Source organism: Rattus norvegicus, chromosome 4 (assembly GCF_036323735.1).
Source record: "Rattus norvegicus strain BN/NHsdMcwi chromosome 4, GRCr8, whole genome shotgun sequence".
NCBI classification, from domain to species: Eukaryota; Metazoa; Chordata; class Mammalia; order Rodentia; family Muridae; genus Rattus; species Rattus norvegicus.
In genome coordinates this window covers 146,628,617-146,645,091 of record NC_086022.1, presented here as the reverse complement: position 1 = coordinate 146,645,091, position 16,475 = coordinate 146,628,617, and the positions used below count along the sequence as shown (strand labels likewise).

General features: G+C 40.0%; 1 long non-coding RNA gene across 1 annotated transcript in view; it reads left to right on the top strand.

Moving 5' to 3' along the window:
• Nucleotides 1-16,071, top strand: part of LOC134486832 (uncharacterized) — a 39,200-nt gene extending 23,129 nt beyond the window's left edge. Inside the window, exon 3 of the long non-coding RNA XR_010066254.1 lies at nucleotides 11,499-16,071. This is a non-coding gene — a long non-coding RNA (uncharacterized LOC134486832). The remainder of the gene's footprint in view (nucleotides 1-11,498) is intronic.
• Nucleotides 16,072-16,475: the final 404 nt, after the last annotated feature.

Sequence of the window (16,475 nt, the reverse complement as noted above, 5' to 3'; positions counted from 1 at the left end):
AAAAGAACTAGCTCACACATGTGCTTTTCCCAGGCAGCGGTTTAAATAAGCTCAGGAGTATTTGCAGTAGGATGAGCAGACGAAGTGTGTATGGCTGCAGTGTCCCCCACAGTAGTGTATCTCTCTGTGTCATAGAACAAGCTCAGGTTGTCCGTAGCTGCTTTGTTAAGAGAGATTATTTCCAGCTTTACCATTGTTAATTATATGTTACCAGGAGTTTATTTAAAATATTTATAGTTTGAAAATGACCAATAATTCACTCAAATACTGAATATCAGCACATATTAGCAGTATGTAATGCTAATTTCATTTAAAAATAAAGTATTTAAATTTACCACTTTAAAAATTGTTTTAAAATCATATACTTATTCAGTGTGTGTATGTGTGTGCATGTGTGTGCACGCTTATGCGAATAGGTGTGCATGTAGGTTTGTGTATGTTTGTGTGTGTGTGTGTGTGTGTGTGTGTGTGTGTGTGTGTAGACAACTTGTGGGAGCCAGCTTTTTCCTTCTCTCATTAAGTTCCTGAATCTCCAACTCAGGGTGTAAGGCTTAGTGATAGGTACCTTTAACCCCTGAGCTGTCTCACTGTTCTGCTCAAGTTTTCTTACCCAGAACTTTTATTGTAGTTTATTAAATTTACTTCTATTGGTAACTTTTCTACTATAACCAAACGTGACTCTCAAGTCACCCCAGTATACCATATTCCACAATGCTAAACTACCTCCCCAAACAATGCCACCAACTGGGCACCAATCATTAAATTACCAAAGCTAATGGTAGAATATTTGATGTTTAAAATACAAAAATACCCATATTAGAAATTGAAAAATGTCAAATAAATCAAAAGGAAAGAAGTCATATTTATCCATGCAATCTGCTCATGGGGATGAGTAAACTCTCCCATCTAAAATATATTTCTTGGCACATTTCAGTTGGTTATTTAGAAAAATTGTAGGCCTCTGCAGACACAAGATCAATTCTGAAAGAAAATTACAAAGGCATTACTAATTTTTGTATCAGTAAACCTGGAAGGCAGGAGCTTTTCAGATAGATTCATTTACTCACCTGGGAAAGATACTCAGATAGTAAGGAGGGGTTGGGAATTTAATACCTCAGTTCCATGGAGGGGGTCAACCATGGTCTCCTGGTGACTGGAATGAGGGAAATGTAATCTGTGAGGTAAGACAACTCTACTTTCTGATCTCTTCTCCCTTCCCTCTTCCCAACTTGTTACTTGTAAAATGGCGGGCCTTGTCTTTCAAAATTAGGCACATCCTCTTTCATGGAGAAAATGATAAAGCAATCCAATTAGGGGAAAGGAATCCCTTTTAGGAGTCCCAGGTGAAGACCCAGTTGAACAACTGGTACATATACACAGAGGGCCCGGTCCATCCTTCATGCTTTCTGGTTGGGTAGTTCAGTCTCCATGTGCCCCCATGGGCTCAGGCTAGTTGACTCTGTACATTTTCATGTGGTTTCCTCGACTCCTTTGCCTCCCTTAATTTTTCCTCCCACTCTTACAGGATTCCACAGCTCTACTCTCACTGTTTGGCTGTGGGTCTTTGCATCAGGTTCTAAGAGTTGCTGGGTGAAGCCCCTCTGATGACATTTATGCTAGGTTCTTGTCTGCAGATATAGCAGAATCATCAATAGCATCAGGAGTGGGCTGCCTCTCATGGCATGGGTCTCAAGCTGGGATAGTCATTGGTTGGCCCTTTCCTCAAATTCTGCTTCATTCCTCACCCCTGCACATTCTATAGGCAGGACAAATTGTGGATCCAAGGATGTATCACTGGGTTGGTTTCCCAATCCCTCCATTGGAAGTCTTGCCTGGTTTTAGGAGATGACTGGTTCAGGCTCCATATCCCCCACTGCCAGGAGTCTTAGGTAGGGTCACCTTCATAGATTCCTGCTAATTTCCATTACTCTAGTGTTTTAGCTTGTCCCAGAGATGCCCCTCACAATCAAGTTGTCTCTTTAGTACTCTTTTTCACTGTCCTCCCCCAACATCACCCTGAAACTTTTTATAGAGAAAATAGGAAATTTAAAGCTTCCCTCTATCCAGAATATCAGGGTCCAACTTCTGTTCTTAATTTTAATCTATGTAGATTATACATTGAATTATTTGTGAAACTATATTGTAAAAGCATTGACAAAAATGAACCCAACTCCAACCTTGTTGGTAAGACCACATATTCAAGAGTTAAGAGATATTCTAGTATAGTTTGACTTTACGACTTCTAGTCATGTGATCATATGGAAGTCACATGGTACCTCAGGGAGTCCTGTGTCTTCCTAACTCACAACAATTTGGGAAAGAGTGAATAAAATATTCAGTGGGTCTGTAATCAGGGTGAATGAGTACAATTACCCATGGTCAGCAGGTGCAGACCTGAAGGCAAGGTTAATCAGAGGCGAACACATGGGATGCCTGTTCTAAGCAGCAGATTTGGATGCTCCATAGAGAACAGCAGCTATGGCCTTCACTGTGGAAGGAGTAGGAGAAAAGCTTTTTTCTTCTCCACTCTCCTCTTTGACACTGGTTCTCCTCAGTCAAACTTGGTCAGAATTCCCAGTATAGGGAATTCTGTTGATGTAGCCCTAGTGTATTAGTCTTCTAAAACCAAGGATCAAACCAGGAAGAGCAAGTAGAAAACAAGAGCCCTAGAAAATGAATTAGCTGTTGTTCTGAGGAAATAGCTTGACATTTTCTTTGGGAATTAAATGTTTACTTACCATATGTCCTACTAAACCCTTTCTGGATATTCACTAGGGACGAAGCATATAGTTATACACAAATCCTTGTGGAATACCTCCAGTTGCTCTGTTCATCATCACAACATATGGAAACTACCAAAATGCCCTTCAACAGATGGATAGATTAATACACTCTAGAGCATTGATGCAATGGGATATATTCAACAGTGCAAAGAATCGCTAAGACCACAACCGAATAAATGCATCTTGAAAAAATTGGCTTGAATAGAAGATTCCAGAGTTTGAATGTGAGAACGCCATTGATAAGAACTTGTAGAAAACATGAAGCTGTAATAGTGTGAAACAGTATCCTGGCAATTAGGTGTTAGGGTTGGGGAAGTTGTGTCTGTACAGAGATGGGAATAAAATGTTTATTGATTACAATAGTGGTTAAACTATTCTATGAATGCATTAAAACTCATATACCATACACCAAAGTGAAGGTCACCATACACCAAAGTGAAGGTCACTATATTACATGTTAATTTAAAATTATGGACGTGAGGGAAATTATAAACATAGGTTGCTACAATAGTTCCTCGTAAATACTGAAATAGACTTTTGTAGATATTGAAAACCCATCTTAAAAGTTGAGTTTGAGAAATCATCAATCTAGATTTAACTATGGTTTTTACTTTCATGAATGCCTTCCAAAAGGACACTGTAGAAAAAGCGTGATAGAGAGAAACAGAACAGATTTGGTAATAGGATAACACATAACAGACCATGGTGCTTGAGAGTCTGTAAAAGACTGTCTCCGGATGGACTTGAACATCAGAATGGAAGACATGGTTCTATGATCTGTCAGAAGCAGAAATCTAAGCCTTCATATGAGCACACAACCTGAAGATGATAAACCAGACTACAGTTTGGCTGGGTTATAGATCAAGACAAGAGATTTTCTGTCCTTTGGGCTCTAATATTAAGGAGACAAACCTATGCTGTACCCTTCTTGATGCAAAGGGACCAGAAAGACTCCATTCCCTCTAAAGTGCTGCAAGAGTCCAGTGAAGACACAACTGTTCATGCACATTGCCTGCCTTGTGCAGTGCCAATTACTCAGTTACATAGCATATGGTGTCATATAGGGAGCACTTGTTCATGAGCTGTATATTTGTCAGGTCACTCCATCTTGCCATGCCTCAACTTACAAATCTATAAAATGGTTGTGATATTTTTATGCAGTGGTATTTGGAGGAGAGGTCTTCATGATGCTTATGAAGTATGCAAACATGTTAAAAGTCAAGACTGACTATTTAAACATATTTTTAAAAGGCAGAGCAGGGCCATGAGTAAGACTTTTTCATTCATTTATCTGCTGCACTGAAGGTTTGGAAAAACACTGTGTCAAAATCAAGGTTAGTGTCTGAGGTTTGTGGGGTCAAATGCACAGAAAGGATGATCAAGAGTTTCTAGGCCACTGGTTATGTTGGCCCACACCTGTAATCCCAGCATCTGGAAAGCTGAGACCAAGAACCTGTAAGTTCTCTTACTGAAACTGGAGCTTGCCTATTTGACTAAATTGCCTAGGTAGAAAGACCCACAGATTCTCCTCGTTAATACTAGGTGTGTTGCCATGCCTGGCTCATTTTGGGGGAGCATGGATGCTAGGGATCTGATCTCAGGCCCTCCCCCATGTTTGTATGTCAAGAAATTTACCAGCTAATCATTTTCTTCAGCCCCCGATGCTCTTAAAATTCATGCCCATCTCAAGACATCTTCTCACTAAGTGCTCTTATTTGTATCCGTGATGGCTATTTGATGACTCACTCTCAAATGCCTGGCAACACAGTTCGACTACATCATGCTTTGATTGGAAACGTGAGGAAACTGTGCGCCTCTTGGAAAAGGTGCAGAGTTTGGCAAGATGAAAGCCGTAATGGAGGACCTCTCTGATCTCACGCGAAGTAATTGACAAATGCGGCTCTGAGAGTGTCAGCCTGATGAATAATTGAAGAAAAGAAAAATCAGTGATGATGATGACACCATAAGCTTCAAAAGAGAATAATTTGATGATATGAATATCAAAGGGTATGGGGGAACCTATGGAGAAATTGAAATCTCAAGGATTTTCACAGAAATAATCATCTTTATTGCTGAACATTAAAGGGCGCCGCATCATGCTATCATTTAATTTCCTTTTGGAAAATGATCTTAAAAAGTTTAATTCTTTGTGCTTTTAAATGATCATCAATGACGGCACCATGACCTTGTTTTAAAGATAAAACATAAACAATTTTCATAAATTTAATTTTTCAAGAAAAAGTTTGAACTCTCTCCCTAATTGTAGCTTTGTGAGCCATAAAGGAGTGTCACAGGAAGCATTCTGAGTTTTAAAACTTGGAGAACTCGTCTGGGGGTTCTGGCAGGGGAGTGCAGTTACTCCTGAAGGTGGGTCCTCCTGTATTTGGGAAGGCCATCTTTTTTGACCCACATTATTTAAATCCAAGTAACTTCCGAAAATGACATGGATCAGATCAGGAATTGCACCTGATCATGAATCTGCAGGACTCTGGCCCAACAGAGTGGCCGTCACCCAGGAGGGAAATCACACCAGGCTATAGGCAGTGAGTGTCCTGCACCCATTTTGAAGCTTCAGGAGAAACACACAAGGAACAGTGTAGGAGGAAGAGACGCTTGTTCAGCACGACATCAGCCCAATCATCTCTGGCATCTCTGGGGTGATGGATGTCACAGCCAGGTAGATTCCAGACACCCAAGTGTTTATCCTTGCATATGACACATTTTTCAAACAATTTTTATTTCTGTAGTTACTTCCATTAATTATTTTTTACAAAATTATTTTTAACTGATACACGAAAATTGTTTGTTTTAAGGTACGGTGTCATATTTGAATATGTGTATCCAATTTATAATATTTCAACCCATCTCTTGGACCATTTACCTATTTTCACATTTTGCCTGGGTACTGGGATAGGTTAGGCAGAGAATACTATGGTGCCAGTGAGTTGAAGAGACTTACCCAGGATTACTCATCATAGCAGCTGAACTGGGGCTCTGTTGGAGCCAATTTCTTTCCCTGTGCTTTGGCATTTTTCACTGCATTCCAGTTCTCTTTCTCTCAGCACTTTTGCGTCTTGAAGTCTTTAGGTTATGCACCCGCAGCTACTAGCTGCTCGGGAACACACCTTCAGAAAGGATGGATAGAAAGACAAAGCGATGCCTCACGGAGACGAATCACTTCTCCACCCCCAGTGACCCTTCATCTCTCTGCCTTTGCTGAACTCCTGCTGATGCATGTCCAGTCAGGGTGAGAACACATAAATATAATTAAACCAGCCAGGGACAAATTTCCCTTAGCAGAAAGGGAATTGCATTTCTCAGGCATGTGGGCAAAAGAAGGTTGATTAAATGGAAAATGCTTCCACAAAAGAGGCACCGTAGGGGAATACCACTTACACATCTGTGAGAAGGGAGTTCTCCTGCATGGACATAGCTCAGAGCATCTGTGTTTCTGTTCACTTCATCCAACTGCCTATCTCGTTACCGGACTACTGGTGTGAAGACTGGAGACACTGGTTAAACCGATGTCCCATTATTCAGCTCATCTTGAGATGCTTTCAAAGTTTCCAGAAAGGAACATGAAATCAGATCAAACAGTAACAGGTGGCTCACGCTGCATTTTCATGCCACTGGATGTTGACAAGGATGGATAGATTTTAAAAAGGTGTTATCCTTGAGAACTACATGCTACCATGTCTAAAAATTGACCTGATTTGATAACTGGGAAATTTATTTTTAATTTTGTGTCTCTGCGTCTGTGTGTGGGAATGTGCACATGACTGCGGGGTCCAGAGAAGCCAGAAGAGGCTAACAGTTCCCCTAAAGCTGTAGTTACACAGGATTATGAGCTGACTGATTTGGGTTCTGGCAACAAAACTTTGAGCTTTTGTAAGAAAATCAAGTGTTCAACTGCCGAATCAAGTGTTCACCCATCTAAGCAGTATTTTCATAATTATCTTCTTACAATTTAAAAAAAACCTTCATACTCATTATTTATTTCTTTTACCTCAGTATTTTGGAATTGTTTTTTGTCTTAATTTGAAGTGCCATCTTGGGCATTAGATTTCTGCTTCTTTGTGAACTCCCATTAGCTAGGAAACCTAGATGATTATGTCCCCAAAATGTATTTGTTTTAGGAGTTAGCTTGAAAGTGGAAAGTACAGCATATCCCCAGCATGTAGTGCAGTCTGACAGGCTGAAGTCCCAAGGGTGAGTTGCAAGCTGAGATATAAGTCAATCTGTGGGCAGCATTATTTTCTGCTGATGGGAGGTCAGTCTTGACTTCACTACATTTTTACAGCACCTCCCCATATAATGAAGTATGACCAGCTTGACTCAAAATTTTATTCTTAAAATATTGACTTTTGATAGGTACCTTCAAACTTCTAGAATAGCATTTGACTATTATATACAGCCACTATGATCTAGCCAAGCTGGACTGTGGTGGACTGACTTACTTTAGCCATCTACGTTGTCTCTGAAAATATGAATTCAAATTATTACGATGAAAGACATGTGGTTTAGCTACTATTTTATTACTGTGAACAGACACTGTGACCAAGGCAACTCTTATAAAAGCAAACATTTAATTAGAGACTTGCTTCCTGTTTCAAAGGTTTAGTTCATTATCATCATGGCTGGAAGCATGGCTGCATGCATGGTATTGGAGCAGTAGCTGAGAGCTATATCTTGATCTTCAAACCAAGAAAGAGAGCCAGGCTGGGGCTGGGATGACTTTTGAAACTTTTAAGCCTGCCACCAATGACACACTTCCTCTAACAAGGCCATCCTCCTAATCCTTCTCAAATAAAGCCACTCGTTGGTGACTACACTTTCAAACATATGAGACTATGAGGGCCATTTTTCCTCAAACTACAACAGTATGGATTTATCCTTCTTTCACTTCCTCCATGAGCTTTGTCCCAGAAGGAAGAAGGAAGCTGTGTAATAAATTCACTTTCTAGTTAGCTTTCTCTGGCTGTGATAAAATACTCTGACCAAAAGCAACTTGGGGAAAGAAGAATTTATTTGGCCTAAACTTCCAAGTGACAATCTGTCATTGAGGGAAGTCCAGACAGGAACTTAAGGTAGAAGCCTGAAGCAGAGTCAACAGAGGACTGACACTTGCTGGCTCATTCTCTGGCTAGCTCTTTGGCTCACAATTAGCTAAGCCCATCTGTTTAGGGATGCAGCCACCCGTGGTGGATGAGACCATACCGCATCAGCCATCCACTAAAACAATCCTTCATAACCATAGCCATAGTCCAGTCTAATCTGGGCATACCCTCGATTGATACTCTGTCAGATACTATAGGCTGTGTCAAGTGGACAAATGACAGCATCTAAATCAGTACTGTGGATATGAAGATAGAAACTATGAATCGTTAAATGCTTGATGTGATTTAGTCGGTTAAAAATGAGTGAATGGAAGGTCTTCCTTTCACTCAGGTTTGGCATTTTAAGGCTGAAAGTGTGAACTGAGAAATGGACGTACAGCTGGCCGAGATCATCTGTTTATGTTCATGTACTTCTTTCTTAATCTGTGCTAGTGCACCAGAGATAAAGCTACAGCCTGGAGTACCCAAGTTATTTACCACTAGCTCCATCCTTAATCTTTTGCTTTGAAACTGGATCTCACTGGATTGCCTAGGTTAACGCAGAACTCAGCCTGTTGCCTGGGAAGGTCTTGAATTTAACATTCAGCTGTCTCGAACCCCTAGGTTTCTTGGCTATCAAGTCTGTTCCACAAGGCTCTGCTTCATCTGCCTATCTTAAACATACAAAGATTAATGTTTATGGCTAAAGTATGTATGTCAAAAGGGGAACAGATGCCCCTGGGAAAGAGGAGAGGGAGAGTGAACAGCATAGTAGTGGCCTCCGAGGACCAAGTCACACCTTTCTTGTTTTCAAAGGATCTGATATAACCAGGAAAATTGCTAATATCTAACAAAGTTAAATTGAAAACATGGCTATGACCATTTAATGTATCTTAATAGCTGCTGTATTAGGTAGTGTGTGCAAGGATGTTCATTTTTATTATTTTATATGCTTACTATATGCTTGAAAACTTTGGTAATAAAATCACTAGAGCATCTGCTTCCTTTTTTCTTCAGCTCCCCGTGAACACACATGCTCATCTCTTCCTCTCTCACGCAGCTACACTAGATATCAAGGTCCCAGATACATAACAAGAGTTATAGTGTCCATTGAGAAGCAGGGTGGGAAGGAGAGGTGGAGCTGTGCATCAGAAAATCCCATTAGGGCTTTGTGTATTCATCTATTGCCGAAGCTGAGCCCAGACTATTTAGTGCTCAGCAGTCAATCTTGAGCATCCTACCAGGGACACATTATGTAAATGTTTGAATGAAAGATCAAAGAATACATAAGCAGTTAGCTCAAGCCTCTTCCTTCCCAACTCTTCTGAAGGGAAAATAAAAAAATGGCCATCAGACAAAGAAGGTAGCTAGTTTTAAATTTATAAAAATCATTTCTTGGGTTGAATTACTGATACAACCAGATGAATCAGAACATACGCAGTTTTGTTCTAATTCTGTTAGCACAACACACTATATGTGTGATGGTAGGAGATATACACCATTGCTTTTGTGATGGGTTATTTTATGTTGTTATCTTTATTTTTTTTTTTTCTTGGTTCTTTTTTTTTTCGGAGCCGGGGACCGAACCCAGGGCCTTGCGCTTCCTAGGTAAGCGCTCTACCACTGAGCTAAATCCCCAGCCCCTGTTGTTATCTTTAATAATGCTGATGAGTTCCTTGACTTGATGTCTCATGAAATAGATTTGAGAAGAAAACATTTAAAATGGGTTTTCTTCGAGGGCTAGGCATTGCCACATGAAACTTTGATGTTTGCATGTCTCCTTGGTGGGAACTGAAGGGCTTGCTCCAAATAAAAATGAATCATACTGAAGTAGAATTCTAGTAAAAGGCGAGAATTCTATCGTATACACTCCTTTAACCACTACAGTATCGTAAATAAGAACTGTCCCTCATAGGTTCATCCACTTGAATACTTGGTCCCAGTTTGGTGGCACTCTTCAGGGAGGTTTAGAGAAGCAGCCTTGCAGGAGTAAGTATGTCCCTGGGGGCAGATTTTGAGAAATTAAAGCCTCACGCTCTTTCCAGCTCACTTTCTCCTTTGACCTTGCACTGAACAATGTGATCTTTTAGCTTCCTGCTCTGGCCTCCATGCCTGCCTCCTACAATGGTGTAGCCTTATCCCTCAGGACTGTAAGCCTAAATAAATGTCCTTTTATACATTGTCTTGGTTATGAAATTTTGTTGCTGCAATAGAAAAGCAATAAAGAAATGAAGATTAGAAAACAAAAAATGCACACAAAGTCCTGTAGTTAACTGGGATGTATTCAAGCCAAGGGAAAAAAATTTCCAAATAGCAAATGAAGAAGTCTGCCTTTCATCATATTTACCACCTTTATGCTTGGAGGTTACTAATAAGCAGAGGGATATTTACAATAGTGTGAATGTCACCTCATATTTGTGCATTCGATAAATATTGAGTACTTACAATGTGCTAGATATTACTTAGATAATAATGAATTGATGATGAGAGTGAAGGCTCTGTTGCTTTTTGTTTACACCTGGTAGAGTTCTGTAATCACAAACAAACATGAGCTTGAGCCACTTAAAAGACAGAGAAGAGAGGCTTAGACCTAGCGTAGCTACTTGGAGAAGCTGATGAGGCTTCTCTGGAGAAATGATGTACAAGGTGTCGTCAGAGGTGGCAGACTATAGAAAACCAGCACACCAAGAGCACACACAGCTACTCTTTGAGCTTGAGACAGGCACGTTTCTGTTTGGGAAAGATGTTTCAGGCAAGGTAACACACCTGTCTCTGAAAAGCGTGTATTTGGGAAAGGAACATAAATATAAAGTAAATATAACAATAAATGATTTCATGCTTATGGTGGGGAGGTATTGAGTAGCCATGGTGGTTGGAACGAGAATGGCTCCCATAGGCTCATATGTTTGAGTATTTGGTCCTCAGTTGGTAGAACTGTTAGGGGAGGATTAAGAGATATAGCCTTGTTGGAGGAGGTATGTGACTGAGAACAGGCATTGAAGTTTCAAAACCTGATGTCATTCCCAGTATACCCAATTAGTGTTATCTCCCGTCCCCACCCTTTCCCCTTTCTCAACGTTGTACTTGTGGATCAAGATATAAGCTCTCAGTTATGACCCTGGTGCCATCCTATCTGCCTTCTCCCATGCACTTTTGCCATGATGGTCATGGACTCACTGTCTAATGTAAACACCCAATAAACATTTACTTCTGTAATTTGCCTTGGTCATGGTGACTAATCACAGCAAAAGAAAAATAACTAAAATAACAGCCAAGCGAGACTTTGCTCTGGCGTCTGTTTTCAAAGAACCTGATTCCTGTTGAATCAGAGCTGAGTGTTTTGTAATGAGTGTGTAAGGAAAGAACAAGGGGTTGGCACTGATTCACATGTGGGTATACTTCAGGGAATGAGAGGCTGTCATACATAGGTCAGATGGTGAATGTTTCCCCGAAAGGCCCGCAAGTTTAGAGCTTGGTTTTCTGGTAGATCTATTGGGAGAAGGTAGGACCTTTAGGCCATGCAACCTAGTAGAAGACCCCTGGATCATTTGTAGTAGGCTCTTAACTGTAATTACAGAGTCCAGTGTACTATCTCCCATTCTATTTTCTTGCTCCCTAGATCTTGAAGTAAATGGTTACTATGTACTATATTTTCTGCAACATGGTCTGCTACCTCTCCGAAGACTCAAGCAATGGGGATGACCAATCCTGGACTGGAATTTCTAAAACAAACCCTTCTTCTTTGGAAGCCAAGTGCCTCAGACATCTTGTCACAGCAACAGAAATGTGACCAATAGACAGCTATCTTTCAATCATTCTCTAAGGATGGGGTGGCAAATTTGGCTTGGTTGATGGGATGATGGCTCAGATTCAGTCACACATTCTCCAAAGTTCCAACATCAGTGACCAGAAACTTGAGGTCAGCATGAAATGACAGCAGGATTTATCCAGCAAGAGCAAGCAAGGAGAAGACACACACCAAGGGTTCATTTTTGACGATGGACACATGGAGGTGCCAAACACAGTTGTGAGGAGGGCGACTGTTGAGAGAGGGCCGGGCCAAAGCTTCTAGGGAGTCCCACTGCCAGCAGGAGCAGAGAAATGTGGCTGAGCCTCACAGGGAAAATTACTTTTGTTTTGTTTTGCTTCAATTGGGACCAACATTTTCAGGCTTCTGTGCAAGCCAAGAATGAGCATGGTGACTAATGAGACTGGCAGCCAGGGTGACACCAGGCAGGGAGGCCTCAGTAAGACATTCAAGGCAATTGAGTTTTGATTAGAGCAGCGGGGGACTGTTGAGAGTTTAAGCAGAGCAGTTTTGCAAGAGAAAAATTATATTTTGAAGACAACTTCCTGCCTGCAAAGAACACAATGGATTGAAAAAGAGCTGAAACCATTGCAGGTGAAATCCGTAACATGCCTAGGAATGTGATAGGCATTTTATACATTAGTTCCTCCATCTTTACCATGAGCTCTCAAGGTGGGTGATCTCCTGAGACTCAATGTACAAGTCAGGGTCTGGAGACTCCAGGTGCTTCAGGGACTTACTCAAAGATACCACAGTGCTGGGACCTCAGAGACAGAGTCAGGGCTAACATCCAGGCTGTTAGAGCCAGGCCTCTGAACACATGTGCTCCTGGCCATATCTTTATGTGCTTGTTAGATTGAAGAGGTTTGTAGACATTGCCTAGTTCAGACCCAGAGGGAAACAGAATTTGAAGCATTAAGGAGAAATATCTTGTAGATGGAGTCATAGTTTAGTGCGCTGGGGGGATGTTGCTATTTAAAGTCCAATTCAGTAATCCTTTGTAAAGTCAAAAATCCTTCTGTAAAGCAAATAGTTCACTCTCCCATTTAGCAGGGGAGAACATTGTTCTCCAAACATCAAGCAAATCCATAAAACTGAAAGACATCCAATGATGTTCTTATTGTTAAATGAGTGGAGATATGGCGAAGTTGTTTCGAAAGAAATGGGATCAAGAGACCAGCCTTGGTATGGACTAGATGCTATACTTTAAATTTTTCCAGTATGTCAGTTAAAAAGGCGTGTTAGCCTTCATTTTAAGAATCTGTGCTGAACAGAATATTAATTTCTTCATTGTATATTTTGCCACCTAAGAATATTTTTATCCCAATTGAAGCAAGGGCTCTAGGGGGACTGTAAATTTCAAGACCTCACCTGCACAGGTTTTCCCACACTGGGTATATTTGTCTAGTCAATCAGAGCTATGTAACCTTGTACTTCGATGCCTTCCTTTATGGTTTGTGTGTTAGAGAATAAAGTAAAGCTAAGATTCAAACAACATGAATTCATAAGGAAAGAGTCTATATATAACTCAAACCAGAGAAGCACCATATAAAGTAAACAAAGAGAAGTAGGCTAGTATCCAATGATTTGTATATGCTTGGCCCAGGGAGTGGCACTAATAGGAGGTGTGGCCTCTTTAAGTAGGTGTGTCACTAAAGGCATGGACTTTTGTCCTAGCTGCCTTCAGATGAAGAGGTAGAGCTCTGAGCTCCTCCTGCACCATGCCTGCCCAGATGCTGCCATGCTCTCACATTGATGATAATGGACTGAACCTCTGAACCTGTAAGCCAGCCCCAATGAAGTGTTGTCCTTGTAAGAGTTGCCTTGGTCATGGTATCTGTTCACAGCAATCAAACCCTACCTAGGACACCAAGTTCTATTTCTGTTGCTGCAATAAAATATCCTGACAAAAGCAAATTATAGAAGCTGTTTATTTCCTCTTACAATTCCAGGTTACATTTCATCATTGTGGGGAAGTCAAGGTAAGAATTTAAAATAGCTAGTCATATCATGGCTGTAGATAAGAACAAAGTGAAATTGATGTGTACATGCTTGCTTGCTTGCTTGGGCTCAGCTCAATCTCTTCACTCACATATAGTTTAGGCCTCAGAGCAGGTGCTGCCCACAGTAGACTGACCTTTTCAACATCAATTTAATTAAGACAATCTCCCACAGACATATCCATAGACAATCTCTTATTGATACCCTCTTCCCAGGTTATTGTAGGTTGTGCCAAGTTGACAATTAAATCTAAACACAACAGCTAACCATATCCAACTTCTGCACGATCATCCCCTTTGAACTAGCTGGATTCATTAAGCAACATATTTTTTCTCTTCTGTATACTTCAGGTCTCACTTCTAAAAGGTGAGTAATACTACCTGCTCCTCCTCAGTGTAGCAGAGACGACTCTTGAATCAGTTAGATATTGTGGCATAACAAATGACACAGAACCACTGCCCATTAAAATGATTCTGTTGCTAGACAGTCCTGATAGGGGGCGGTATTCTTCTAGTCTCAGCTCTATTCCTACTCTGTATCTGTTCTCAGTTTCTGAGATAGTCCTTCTCACCTGTATGTATGTCATACACCAGCAACCAATCACATCCTTTCCTCTGAATACCCACTACCCATGTTATTGGTCTAATATAAGATGTTTAAAAGAATAGTAGCTAAAAAAAACCCTTGATTTTATTTTGGATCTATTATTGAAATCTAGATATATTTTATTTCTGAAAATATAGTTTGCATCCAAAATATTCCACAGTATACCATGTATGTCATTAGCAAAGAGTTTCAAAAGCAAATGCCTGTAATCCCTCCTGTTGGAAGCAGTATTTCACATCCCCAGCCAGACCCTGAAATTTTCAAGCTTTAATAATCTGGTTTAACAACCCCTTATTTGTTATTGAGTTCTTCTTCGCTGGCTCTCATTTTGTAATTACTTGTATTTCTTTTTGGATGGTTCACCCTTTAATTACTTTATATTTAAGGAGGAAAACAATCGAGATCATTCAATTCTTCTCATGAGACCACAATATTTATCCTTTTCAGGAATAAATACATTGTAGATTTCCATGCTTATTAATTTTTGATTGTAGAGAACATCAAGTTATGCAAGGTATGCAGTGAATACATTTAAATTCATCACTTAAACAAATTCCATCAAGCCTATTAATGCCAATTTGATTATTTCCATTATTATATCAGTAGAGATATTACCAGTGATGGGTTTGTTCTGTTTCTAAATCCAGCTGGAGAATTAGCATAAGCTTTTCCTTCTGTTATTTCAAAGACAAAGAATGTGAAAAGAAATAAGGGTTTTATTTTTTTTGTAGGGAGGTAGTAAGGGGATTTATGGGACATTTGTGATATCCACATGCTGAGGGCAGATACCAGCAATGTCATTTCTAATAGTAACCAGAAAGGAGCACTGCCTGAGTTCAGTCCTCTCCCCATTATTTTTATCAAATAGAAGTCATTCACAACTGTGGTGAAAAAAAATGTTTTCTGTTGTGTGTTTAAAAGCCTTCATACATCATTCATCAGGAGAAGAAACACATTTGCTTTGACCCCGTTCACATTGAATATCAAAGTTGGTAGCTAAACACCAATTAATCACATTAGCCTATGAAATATTCTTCAAATACTGGGTAACAAAAGACTCCAAAGTTTAGTTTAAAAAGAAGAGCAAAGATTTATCATCTCTGATCATGTGTCTGGGTTACAAGTACCTAGAACCTTGGCTGTGTCCTTCTGGCTCAGGCTATCTTGCTAGACTTCTGTTATTTGTCAGTGGGCTTGCATTCATGGAAAAGGCGGCTGTTAGAAGATTAAGGTCTAAATTAAGTTGCTCACACAACTGTTGCTGCTGGCTCTGAAGGACACTTAAGTTCTTCTCTATATAGCTGTCTCCATGGGGCTACTCAAGTGTCCCCTTGATATAGTGACAGAGTGACAATATAGGAACAAAAAGCAGAGGCCATACTTCCTTTTACTGCATTACCTTGTTAGCAAAGTGTAGTTACTTCCATTGTACCCTGGTTTTTATGTACTTCATCTCTGGTTTAATATATGAAGACACAACAGGATACAAAGATAAAAATTTCAGAGATCACCTGAGGTTGTGTCAGGGGTTTCCTTCCTCTTATGATTACCGAGTGACAATTGAATACTGAATAAATCCTTCTGAATCACTCACTGGAGACTGGATACTTTAATAATGTATCTGCTTGGTATTGCGCAACCCCATTAACAAACAGAAAGCTGGTTACTTATATCTTCAGACCCTGTGACTTACACTTGAGATTTATGCAGTGCTGTGTTAACTTTTTATTACCTTCCCGAGAAGAGGACAGACCTTTTTTTTCCTGATGTTTCTCTCATAGTCATATCTTTCCTATGGATATGTAAAGTCAAATGATTCTTTTACAGTCTTATCGTATTGTGGATATCCTTTTTATGAAAAATATATAGTATCATGTATTCATGGGTTCTGGATCAAATTCAGGTTGCCATGTTTGGTAGAAGGTATCTTTACCAACTGAGACATCTTGCAAACCCTGATTTCTGATTTTTGGATTAGGAAAAATTCAACTGGTACAGTCCATGGGAATATTTCCAAATCCATAATATAAAAAATGAGAAACATTATTTATCCTACAAACTTCAGATAAGTTTTTTTCCCTTAATATCCCAGGAATTTGGATTCAGGAAGCCCTATATCCCTCCAGGAGGCTAAACTATGCATTTGCTCAAATCTCTTTCCAAATATTGTAAATGATCTCT